The sequence below is a fragment of the Cydia splendana genome, chromosome 9 (assembly GCF_910591565.1).
Source record: "Cydia splendana chromosome 9, ilCydSple1.2, whole genome shotgun sequence".
Taxonomy (NCBI): Eukaryota; Metazoa; Arthropoda; class Insecta; order Lepidoptera; family Tortricidae; genus Cydia; species Cydia splendana.
The window spans coordinates 22,093,539-22,107,122 of NC_085968.1; the positions used below are offsets into that span (position 1 = coordinate 22,093,539).

The 13,584-nt window shown below is 38.8% G+C and overlaps 1 non-coding gene across 1 annotated transcript; it reads right to left on the reverse strand.

Moving 5' to 3' along the window:
* Positions 1 to 11,619: 11,619 nt before the first annotated feature.
* Trnat-ggu (transfer RNA threonine (anticodon GGU)) lies at positions 11,620 to 11,691 on the reverse strand. The gene has a single exon. It is a non-coding gene; the product is annotated as a tRNA-Thr (tRNA).
* Positions 11,692 to 13,584: the final 1,893 nt, after the last annotated feature.

A 13,584-nucleotide genomic window follows, 5' to 3' on the forward strand; every position in this document is an offset into this window, starting at 1 on the left:
TACTGGCATCTTACCGCAAGCAAACCTGTTTTTGATGAACCAAGTTGTTAAGTATTCAACACGCGCCTAGTTTAGTTCAAATTTGTTCAAAAGCTAGTGACCCTGCGCTGCGGCCAATTCGAACATACACTTTGATATCAAAGCGATGTCTTTTAATTATCATTTGCGCGTGCATATCGCGTACATGACTGCATTGAAGCGAGCGAGACGCACGGGCGAATGATAACAAAATGACAGCATTTAGATATCAATTTGAAGTCAAAAAGTTCGAATTTGCCTCCCTGTCTACGTATAGTATGGATTTTCTTTTCTTTTTGATTTTCAAATCTTTCTAATAATATGAGCGTTCGCGTACATTGAGGTGGTCGCGTACATTGACCAAAACAAAACATTTTATCTCGTATGAGCTGTTACATAGATTTGAAACGTAATATTAGGTCCTTACCTATGAAATTGGCGTTTTTGTTCATAGATATAAGTCTGATCCTAGTTTTTTTTTTTTTTACAAAAGTACATACACAATTACAATAAAACTACAGTGCACTCAATAAACAACGATTTTACATACAATTAATTGTTATTTTTTATTGTTAAGTGTTCAGAATTAAGCCTTGAAAATAGGTCTTTTCATGTGCTGTCGGTTCGAGTATTAAAATTACTTATATTTTTCTAATGGTACCAATTTTCAAGAAATGGAGATATTGAAAACATACCTTAAAGGTGTCAAAAATTACTGGAAAAATTTTGTTTGGTTTGAATTAGCCATCAAAAAAATATCCGCAAAATTTGTATGGAAATTCGTGTTTCGTTGAAATTCTCCGAACAAAACGCCAATTTCATAGGTAATGACCTAATACTATCACGATACAGTTACTTTTTAAACGACATTGTTGCTTTGCCGAGTCCCTAACACGGGACTTCACGGGAGCCGACCGCTCGCATAAAAGAAACAATGGCTTTTGTTTAACAGATTAGGGTGTTAGGCGTAAAAATCATTTCAGAAAATTCATACTATAGCTTAAGGTTCTGGAATGCCCATTAAGAAATTTATTTGTGGGATTACGACGTATGTTTTTGACATTGGAAATGTCTTTTCGTTCGTTCCAGTATAGGGTCCGATTTCACGAAAAAGTGCGATCCCCTTATATCTCGGAAAGTTGTGAAGATATGATATTAAAAAAAGGCTCAAAAGACGCATAATCACGAGAGCTGTAAGGTGCAAAAATAATTATTCGAGAAAGTCAAAAACGAAAAAAGTTATGGTCGAAATAGTGAACATAAAATTCAATTTTTTCCGAATTTTTGATTTTGGTGCTCGATAATTTGGAAACGAAGAATGATATCAAAAATTTGAGAAAAACGGCTCTGAACAATTTAGTCAGCTAGAATTTGAGCCTAAAACAAAGACAATCGGGTTAAGGGTTTGCCCTGTAGCCTAACCTTACGAGTAAAATAGTCAAAAAGTCAGAACGACATTTTTCACATGACAATTATGACTTCATGTTTCGCAGAGTTCGTTATCGGTGTTTGTTGTGAATTCTCGGGATTATGACGGCAGAATAACACTTGCACTGCGTGGGCTATCAAAATCGCTGCAGATTTTTCTTGGTCTAACTCTATCTATCCTGTTTGAGACGGGCGTAGATAACGTGTTCACTATTCGACAATCTATGCATTCTTGTGATGGTGGAAATAGAAATAGAGATAGAGATAGAAATATAAATAATTTTATTCGTGAGCACAAACACAAAATAAAAACTTATACAGAGAAACATAAAAAAAAGACAGGCACATGCTGTTTTGGTCATCCGACTCGTCTTGATGAGCACTTAGGAGAGTAGTACCCAAGATAGAGCTGATGCTGAACCCTGGTTGTACCTAGCGGAACTCAGGTTTGGTGCAACATAGGCACGCGCTGTTTTGGACATCCGATTCGTCATGATGATCACATGGTAGAGCATTACCCAAGATAGCTGATGCTAAACCCTGGTAGTACCTATTGGAACTCAGGTTTGGTGCAACATAGACAAACGCTGTTATGGTCATCTCTCGTCGCGTCAAACTGCTGTCAAGAAAATTTCATATCTTGCAGCAAATGGGCCGCTGCCGATCAAGACTCGAGTGACGATAACGGCGATATGGCTACCACTTCTCGAGTTGACTACGGATTTGCCGTGTAATAATTTTCATGTACTTTGAACATTAATATATCCTGCTTATTAATCGAAAAATTAAATATTGTACCTATACTTATGCGCCACGGCGACAATTATTCAAACTTCGATACGCTTGTGGAAATTTTGCAATTTGTTTGTTCACATGCGTTATGTCCAGGATACTTATGTTAATCTAAGAATAAAATAATTATCATTCAACGTTGTAGTTTTATTTTGTAACTTTTTCCTTATCCAGACTTTCTCGTCGCTCAGCGACAAAAAATTTTTCTCCAATTCCGTAGATTCATTTCCAATGTGCTCGATAGTCGTGTGAGGCACGAAATCTGTGATTTTTTTTTTTAAGTTTTAGTAATTATTTATCTATCTAATAGTAAAGCAAGCTTAAGAACTGGGCTTTTTTTGGTGCAGGTACCTTTAATATGATCTTTGTTTTTCACTAGACGAACTCCATGCATCGGGCCTAGCACAATGAGACTAACACACGAAAGCTAACTGAAGCCCACCACCGGTAGGTACCACATGAATCCTTAGGTACATGTTAATGATACCTATTTTAATTAATGCTTTGGTAAATAATGAACGAGTGAAATGACTAGATACAAATGAAAAAGCTTTTAATGAAAGGCATTAAAAGCTAATTGGGGCAACAAAAAATAAAATATTGAGTGGTTTTTCGTGAGTGCCAATGGAATTAAGATTTTTGTTTACTTCAATTGAAGTAAACAAAAACCTTAATTGACTTTTCTAGTTTTACGTGGGTAGCTTAAAAATTAAAGTTTGATTTAAGATAAAATAAATAGATTCCTACCTACATTATGAAATAAAGATTAGTTTGCCTGTCAACATTTTTTTATCTTGTTTAAATATAGTGTTTAGGTTTTCCGGTACACTCAAGGGGAATGAGAACTGGATATTTTCTATTTTTACTTTTTTTTCATATTATAAAAACTATTATCATTGCCAGTCACGATCCTGAAAAATAAGACGGAACAGTTTTAAGCAGCATTCAAATTTAGTTCCTAATTCAATAATAATACGGTTTTATTAATAATACTATTGAATTTTAAAGATTGCATATACCTACTCGTACTAGAGAATTTATGACGGGTGCCGCCGTGGCCGGGTGGCCTATGGTCAGGGCGTTAGCCGCGTAAGCTTAAGACGCTGGTTTAATTCCTGCCTCGACCCTCGACCACAGGTGGGATTGGTCACTTTTTCTTTAGTAGTATAATGACATCATTTTTCCTCATTTCTGCGTGATCGCATCAGAAATGAGGCCATCCGCAGCAGAACCAAAGTAACCGATGTAGCGCTCCGAATCGCTAAACTTAAGTGGCAGTGGGCGGGGCACATTGCCCGTAGAACCGATGACCGTTGGGGCGGAAAGGTTCTCGAGTGGCGACCACATGCCGGAAGGCGCAACGTGGGTAGACAAGGTGGACTGACGACCTGGTAAAGGTCGCGGGAGTCCGCTGGATGCGGGTGGCGCAAGACCGGTCATTGTGGGGGAGGCCTATGTCCAGCAGTGAACGTCCTCTGGCTGATATGATGATGATGATAATGACATCCATTTCTGTTCAAACTTGTTTACCAAAAAACCAATGTAACATTATTTTCATCATGGAAAATAGTAAAATATTTCCTAATTCTTTATAAACAGCGACACTCCTAACTGTACATCGGTGGACCTTATTACAAAAGGCATAAGGTCCACCGATGTACAGTTAACAGTGTGGGCAATGACTTGGCACGGTTGACTGACTACTTCAGAACTTGGCGACTAACTCCAAGCTCAAGCAAAACGGAGGTCTGCTGCTTCCATCTGGACAACCAATTAGCCAAGCGTGAACTAAAGGTGTCTCTGAATGGATCGCTAGTTAGACACAATTTCTCTCCCAAGTATCTCGGAGTCACCCTCGACCGCTCCATCACGTTCAAGCAGCACCTCCCCAATTACAGCACGCAAACTCCAGAGTCGCAACAACATCGTGCTTAAACTAAGCGGCACCTCTTGGGGAGCAAGTGCCGAAGTGTTGCGAACATCAGCACTATCTCTGGTGTTTTCAACAGCAGAATACTGTGCAGCGGCGTGGCTAGGCAGTGCCCACACGTCTAAAGTAGATGTCGAACTGAACAAAGCCATGCGAGTCATATCCGGGATGCTCCAATCTACTCCTTGCCACTGGCTCCCTGTGCTGTCACGGATTGCCCCGCCAGATCTCAGGAGGAAGGACGCCTTGCTTCGGGAAGTGTCTAGGATCCAAAACAACCCTAACCTACCATGTTACGCGGAGTTTTTAAAGCTAACCAAGCAATACTCCGTACTGGCCACGGTCGATGCACCTATTACAAACACCGCTGTGGGTACTGGACTCCCCGGCCTGCGGCTGCGGTGCGGAAGCCCAAACCATCCAGCATATTATCCAAGACTGCCCTATAACGCGCTATGTCGTCGGTCCTCCCGAAGACCTGATGACCCTGAGCGACGAAGCCATAAAGTGGCTGAATGGTCTTAGTGTAGACATCTGATTACATTTGTTTCTATTTTTAAAATATGTTTGCCATACGATTATAAATAAATAAAAATTGTGGGCAATGGCACAAAAACAAAATATTCGGGTCGCCGCGCGAGAATCTGAAAAATCCGTTTGGCGTGGTCCTTCGCATAAAACCTTATTATACAGCATTCTTCACGCTCCACGAAAAATACTCTTTGCTGTAATATGCTACGAAACTCACAATATTGCTGTCTTATAGAATAAATAAACCGAAGTATTCTTATTTCAGTTGTATGATAGTAAAGCCTGTCCAATTTCTAAGATCAAGTTCGCCATATATTTACTATGGCGGACTTGATCTTAGAAAAGCAGACAGACAGACATTACGATACAAATGCGATAAATAAATAGGAAATTAGCAGCGAGTGGGAGCAGGGAGTGTTTTAAATTGACACGAGTTGTGAATTTTAAACCTATTCGCACATTTCCTGCAAGGCAGGTAAACTGCGGAATGAACTGTTCGCGGGTAACAGTTCATTCCGCAGTATTTTCGGACTGATACGACCTTCAAACCTTCAAGAAAAGGTGTCCAAGGGCGACGGTAATCGTCACCAGGCGATTCGTCTGCTCCTTTGACTCCTATATCATAAAAAAAACCGGCCAAGTGCGAGTCGGACTCGCACACGAAGGGTTGGGTTCCGTACCATTATCTATAAAAACGCGGTCACTCATCCAAGTACTGACCCCGCCCGACGTTGCTTAACTTCAGTCAAAAATCACGTTTGTTGTATCCCCACTTAAATCTTTTCTTTATTCTGTTTTTAGTATTTATTGTTATAGCGGCAACAGAAATACATCATCTGTGAAAATTTCAGCTGTATCTCGTGATCTGTGATAGCTATCACAGATCACGAGATACAGCCTGGTGACAGACGGACGGACGGACGGACGGACAGCGGAGTCTTAGTAAGAGGGTCCCGTTTTACCCTTTGGGTACGGAACCCTAATTACCCTTTGGGTACGGAACCCTAAAAATACTTTTCCTTAAGTTCTAAGTATCGTTTCGAAAATTCATCTACCGGGTAATGTCCTCGAAAAAAGCATCCACTTTACGCGTCATAAATTACAATGACAGTATCTAACAAGATTGTAAAATACGCACATTTAACTTCGCTTTCAATTCGCGCCCCAGAGACGAACTTATGCCAAACGAAAAGAGACCTTACGACGTTGAAATAGCTTGTAGATCGTTAGCAGGACACCGTTTGTAAACAAGCTGTTTATTTGCTGTAGACCAATAAAGGAAGCTTTAAAGTCGGATGCAGCTCTAGCCTCTAACTAATGGAAAGTAAATTCAGTGAAATCGGAGGCCTGCAGTATAGGTACGGGAAAAGGTCAAAAAAACTTTTAATTACTTACTGCCGTACTTTGCTTACAGTTCATATTTAACGTTGCTAAAGGAAATAAGCAAATAAGCTTACAGTGCTCACTCCATTCATGTATAAAGAACCATTTAGGCATTATAGGTATAATAAGTTTTACAGTACATAATTATGGTGCTTTACCGCACTAGTGCGATATTTAGCAGTACGTAACTATGTCGAAAATATAAAGGGCCATATGTACTGTAAAACGTTGTACCTACGATTCATGTGCGAATAGGTCCTAATTTCCTAAGCATTTGTATTTTTTATTCGATTAAGTACAGTAGCGACCAAAAGTATTTTGACAATGATAATAACTTTGGTATTGTATGAAACATATTGTTTTTATTGTAATTAATTTTTGATAAGGTAATTAACACATCGACAACCCAGGGCAGAAAAACCGGGCGCCTTCGTACGAGGAGAGGAGGGCCGACCCCAAATAACGGGACATGGCAAAGAAGAAGAAGAAGAAGAAGGAGGTAATTAATGGCCCAAAAGCGAAAGATGTTAAAGATGAACAAATATTACTTTTTTAGGTCAGCAGACTTTTTAGTTTCTCGTAGGTCGTTGAGGTCAAAACGCATAGAACCGGGTAGTCCCGTAGTGGGTACAATGTTTCAAGTGTAAAAAATGACCCCATGAATGCTTTACTGTTTGAGAACCTGAAGTACTTGGCGAGGTCCATTGGTATTTTTAGTAAGGGGCAAAATCGGATTTGGTATAGGTACCTACCCCACAAGGCATGGAATAAACCGTACAAAATAAAAATTTGAAAGTTTGTGGTTTTTTCGACGTCCGATAATCTGATAATGAAAATAGTAATTATCTCACTTAATAAATATGTTGTTAATTAAGTCTTTCAAACAGAGACTAGTACAGTTTGTAGATTTTAATAAAACTATGGTTTTTATTTAACTTTTCCCTTAAGGTCCCTTTAGCCCACTTTCCCCTATCACTAAGTGCCCTAAAAACAGTATTATCTACACAACCCTAGGTAGGTACTCGTAGAACTTTTAATTGCTGATTTTAATTAAAGAGCGCGGAGAATTTGCATTTACCTACATAAGATTGTTCATTTAGTTAGAAACTGCTAACTAGTCATTGAAATTAGAAATAGGTGTGGGCTGGCCAATTAAAACTTTTATGTTAATTTGTGATAGGTTTGAGAAATTAATTCTAGTATTTTCTCTAATAAAAACGGAACGAGTTGTGTTAAGGCATCGTTTTTTAAATATTGTTAGCTAGCATCGCTTTGTTTAACTTTTTTACATTAATTAAAACTAGCAAAAATCCCTAGATAAGAGATAATAATATAATATATCTTTTCCAGTACATCATATAGGTACACACACTACTCATAGTAAATAATGGCAAATATTATTGTAACAGATTTTGGTCTTTCCGTGTGACCACAGCTGGTGCGACTCAGCTGAAACTCGGAGTCGGAATTTAAGGTAAAAACAATGTAATTATATCGCGGTAGACCCGTTTCTGTAATTAAATATGTGTACAAAACGCGAGAGTTAAAAGTGTTCGATTTTTAAAAGTCACAATTAGTTAAGTACCTATATGGTAAATATGTAAATTGCTATATAAACTATTTAAGTAGGTACTAAGAATTCCGTACCAAAAAAGTAAAAAGGAACCCTTATTTGCGACTCTGTCCGTCACATCGCTAAATATCTCGAGAACTACTAACAATAAGATAATAATTGAAAGTTTGTACGGAACGCTCGGTGTGCGAGTTAAATGAACTCTCACTTAACCTTTATTTTTATTTAACTGTGCGGAATCAAATCTCGACATCCCTATTTGCAATTGCAAGATGAAGCGAAAACGTTTTCAGCGCCCAGCGTGTTTTCAGTTGATCTCAGACAGCGACGAAAAGCGCGCGTGTTCGCGATTTCGTTAACTTTCGTTCTTGGCCTTCGTTCTATGTTCGCGATCGTGAGTGAATTGTGGTGTGAAATTATACTTACGTTTCTAAAAAGTGGTTAGACGTTTGTGTAAATAAATTTATTGCAGGTTTATTGATTGCAATTTCTGATACGCAATGCAGTTTGCTGGTTGCAGTAAACTAAATTTTAGAAGTTTATAATATTGACTTACATACTATTAGGGGATAAGCTAGGTACTAAAATACTTACTCTAACTAAAACTTAATTATTTGCTTCATTTTGAATTGATTAGCATTATAATACAAATTCTTGAATTCTAAGTACAACTTTGTTTATAAAAATAAGGCCCAGTATTAAAAAATCAAGATAATACACACAGGAATCACGATTAAAGTGGATTTACCTAGTTGCAGTTTTTTCTCGCTTTCAACTATTTAATCGCACTCTGATATTAAAATATAATCAACTGCTTTAGAGAGTAATAAGCAGACATAGGAATCCGCGGGGCAAATTGTGAATTAAGACTTTATGTTTGTACACTTATGGTACCAATTACAACAAAATTTAGGCTGTTTTAAAACGATTAGGCAATTAAAACTAATTTTTAACTATTTTGTTGTAATTAGTACCATAAGTGCACAAACATAAAGTCTTAATTCACAATTTGCCCCGCGGATTCCTATGTCTGGACTAATAAGTTAAAAAAGTATTATTATAGTAGTATTATTACCCTTAGCTTAGTTTATGCCAAATTTTATTAAACGAGTCACATATAGGTAATAAACAATGGAGTTAATTAAGCTACCTATACTAGCATAGTTCGGTGATCTGAATAAGTAATTGCAAGGTTTGGCGGTACTATAGTAACAGCACCAGTCATGGGACATTTAAGAGGAAATTTGGAGTATTTATGATATTTCCCTTGTACATGTAAATGGTCTTCCGCTTAGCTTGTTAAAAGATGAAAGTCCTATCCGCCTTTCATGTTTTAGGCGTGTTGTATCAAAGATACTGCAATGAGTTTCCACATAATTAACAAATTAAAACTATGCTTTTTTTTCTCCAGTCATGGACACCAAAGCTCCAGTAATGGGCCCCCGGTAATGGACGTGGATCCAGTAATGGGCCCCCTATAATGGACATTGCTCTATCAGTATAAAATATTGAAATGGGGAATAAATTATGGCAAAAAAATCAATTTTTGGTATAAGCTTTTATCGCTGAATGTATTTTTCTTTCCACAGCCAATTATTATTGTATTAGATTTATCGAGACAATTCTAATATACCCAAACACAATTAGTTAGGGTTTATTGCGATAAAGTTCCCATGGCCACCTCCTGTCTCCATCATCAGATCAAGTCCATGTTATCATAATATTGCATTATCATCCGATTTGCATACTTAATTACGTACTTACACAAAATTTAAACTGAATCGGAAATCGAAAAGTGGGTCAAATTCAGCTACCAAGATTTGACCCACACTAACTAACAAGGCAAGTTAAATAAAAGTTTGGAAAAACGATATTAATTTATCCTAAGTCCGAGAATACCTCCTGGTTGACATATTTCGTAACTACATTTTACTTCTGTATTGTTTAAAACATGAAATTATGGCATGCCAAGCATCATTATGTCAATTGTCCCATCATAGGAGGTATGCAGTTTTACAGCTCCTATAATGGGATTGCGCCAAATACCACTATTTTTTTACATCTGTGGAGTCACAACATAGTGTGTTGTATACCTTATCTCATGGTAAATGCAATTAACAAAACACATTCTAGTTTTCATCAAGTATTAATTAATTAAAATTTAATAAATTAACTCACCTCTCTTAGCGAAGTTGTTAAGAATTTTTAGTGATATTTTTTTTCAGTGGCACGACAACTTTTGGGTTGACGCACATTTCTTAAAAAATAACCGAATTTAATAAAAATTCAAACATAATCAGCTCTAGGACTCCTATTTATGATAAAAATATATCCAGTGTTTATAAACTACTTTTATATACTTATTTTAGAGGAATTGTGTTTTTTTGTCCCATTACTGGTTCCGTGTCCATTATAGGGTATACTACTATATATTCGGAAATATTTAGAACTCGGTAATTGGTAATATTCAGGACAGCCTTCAAACTTTACAAATTGATCGCGTTTTGACATTATCATATGCATATAATATATTATATCTATCGTCGTCATTAAACTTTCGTCGTCTATTACCGATTATTTTATTGAGCTTACTTTGAGACTAGGTCGAGCTATATAAAATGGTTCTATAATGTAAAACACATCTAGTCTAGTTAAATAAAATTTCATTTCGTGGTTTATTCGTTTTTGCATATTTTGGTAGAAGTAGAAAAAACAGTAGTGTAAGCGAAAAGTTTATACGTTTTACTTCACCCGGCTGAAACTTGTTTAAAACCCTTTGAGCTTATCAATAATATTGTCATTTTTGGCGTTACGATAAGTACTTGCTACTTAATGAAATTAAACTACACACACATACCTATATGTTTTATTTTAATTCAGTTAAATGTCTTTCCCATCACGGAACAATGGTGTTCCGGACCTTTGGGAGGCGTGCGCGGAGCCGAAGCCAACACGTAGAGGCCCTTTTGACACTTTAATGAAATGTAAGGGGTACACCGAGCGGATGCTGCCCTTACCCGTGTCATGGGACGCACGCAGAGGCAGCACCCGCCAGGGTGCAAGGGCCATTGAGAGTTGATGGAATCTAAAAATGAACTAGGTTATTGGGTGAAAGCGATGGACTAAGTACTGAGCTATGGGGTAAAAAACCGGACGCCTGCCTAATAAAACGGTATGCAATTTATTTCCGGCAGACGGTGACTCGCCCTCACAAGATGGGCCCCCACAAAAAGCGACATCTAGGATGGCTCAAGGGCAACACCGGTGTGAGCGGCTCAGAGGTGTCGAGAGGTGTGCGCCGCTTTCTACCCAGTGGCTGTTAACAGCCACTGTCCTAACTCGCGTCTTATGCATATTTCACTTCCACCACTGGAGCTTATAGCTCTAACGACTCCACTCTGGCCGGCAGGCTAAGGCAAGCCAGAGGCAGAGAATCCTATCCCACCCACCCTCCTTGCGGGTAACAGAACTCCCCAGGAGCACTCGGGTACGTGAGGTCGCTAATCCCCAACAGCTCGCCACAAGCTGCCCTGCGTTGACTGATTGCACTGGTAAAACCAGCGGGCGATGGGGTCGTCACATCCCTACGCCTCCAGTTAAATTATTGTTATTATAATTTTTAATTATATTTTGTAAAAGATATTATTTTATTCTGTCAACGTATTTTTAAGCCACGCTGTATGTCGCATACAGATACACATACACATAATACATATACACATACACAATACCAAATCAGTCGCAGATGTATATAGGTACTTCATAACACAAGATAACACGACACAAATGATGAATGGGAACCATTTTGTTGTTTGCTAGCTCATTGTACTTATCTTGATTTATGTATTGTGTTCCGATCGAATAAATCATTTCTATTTCTATTAAAAAGAAAGTAGTAAAAAAGAAATAATCCATTTGCTTTACAAATTTTCTTAAAAATAAAGCAAAAGTGGAAAAAACTCACCGTCTCGGGCGAGACTTGAACTCGCGACTCCGGGAAACCAGCCCGCCGCTCTAACAACTGAGCTACCGAGACTTACCCCTTGATAGATTCTCAGCAATGTGGTATTGGTATAGTTTGTTATTTTTATAGCAAGTATAACGCTAGTTACCGATTTTGAAACTGGCTATTAATAGAATACAAATTCGTATCAGTAAGTCTTGACTTTGCTAGACAATGACCAGAGGTCTGTTTCAAATATTAATTTCGAGTTATCAATTTGAAATGGATATGATCCTTTCTAATACCATCTGAAACTTTGAATAGACTCTCAGAGTTTAGAACTGATTTGATTGCTAGCTGAACACTAAACAATTAGATATTGATGAAGAGAACCTTGAATAGTAAATGGGGCTGAAGAGTTTCGAGCGGCTTTTGAAGTATTTATATAGATTAGTTAAGGAATATCGTTATCCGGTAGTTATCTTAGCCGGGGTCGCTGTTGCCGATTACGACATGGATAGGTATACAGGTAGGGGTGAATGTTTGGTAAAGCAAAAGTTTTTAGAGACGTGGGCGTGGGATCATCATCCTACCCTGGTTTGCCGGGTGCAATTTGGTTTGACGTTTAAAAAGCGAACATTACTATAAATCAATGTCGATAAAATTATGACGTAAGACAGTACCTTCAACATTCATGTAATTTATAAAAATTATAATCGCTTTTACAATAAATAAATTAATATTATAGGACATTCTATACAGATTGACTAAGTCCCACAGTAAGCTCAAGAAGGCTTGTGTTGTGGGTACTCAGACAACGATATACACAATATATAAATACTTAAATACATACAATTATTTGTATTGTATTGTATTGTAGTTCGGGCGATTTTCCGCAACTCGACGTCTTGCGCCTATTTTGCGTGATAGGGGGTGGACTAGTCTTGCCAGCCCAGCTCCTCGAGGAATCCTATCAGACCTTTGATGTTGAGTAGGACCTCGGGGAGGTCACTCGGGGATCCGAGATGTTTTGCCCTGTATGGGGCCAATCCGCTGCATTCCAACACCACGTGAGAGGCTGTTTCTTCTTCCTCCATGCATCCACGGCATAGGGGACTGTCTGTGACACCTGTTATAAAAAGATGTTTGTTAAAAAGTCCATGACCTGTTATGACACTGGTTACCATACTCAGTCGAACCTTTCCTAGTTGAAGGAGCGCCCTTGTGAGCTTACCGTTCATGCTCGGCATGGCTTGCTTGGCCTGTCTGCATCCAGTTTGGTTTAGCCAGTGTTCTGTGTGTAGTTTCCCTGTACGTGCCAGCAGCATTGAGCGTACCTTACTAAACGGTATCGGGAGGATCGGTTCCGGGCCAATCGCCCCCGCACCCGATCCTTGTCTGGCGAGCTCGTCCGCGGCGTCGTTACCTCGGGATCCACTGTGTCCTTTGATCCATTGTAAGGTGATCTTATTGTTCTGACATACCTCCATTAGTCGTTCGTGGCATTCGTGTATAAGTTTGGATGTGACTATATGGCTTTTTAGGGCCATTAAGACTGCTCTACTGTCGGAGAGTATGCGGATGGAGGATCCTACTACCTTCCTTGCAGTGATGGCAGCCGCCGCGTTAATGATGCCCATGCACTCAGCCTGGAATACCGAGTTATGGGCTCCTAGCGGAGTGGTGATTGACATGTTCAGGTCTTCTGAAAAGGTTCCAGAGCCTGATCCGCTGTCTGTTTTGGACCCATCAGTGAAGATTCTCAGCTCCCGGGGATTGAGTCCTTCGTAGTTGTCGTCCTCAAATAATTGTATTTTGTACCTTTTGTCAAAGATGGCTTGTTTGTGAATTCGATCCGTGCCCGCCATGAGCACTGGAAATTCGCTGTATACTTTTTCCAGGCATGCTGTGTGAAGAGCTCCTGTGGTGTTAGACCATATATTGAGGGTTCGTAACCTTACCGCTGAGAGACTGGCCTCTTGTTGT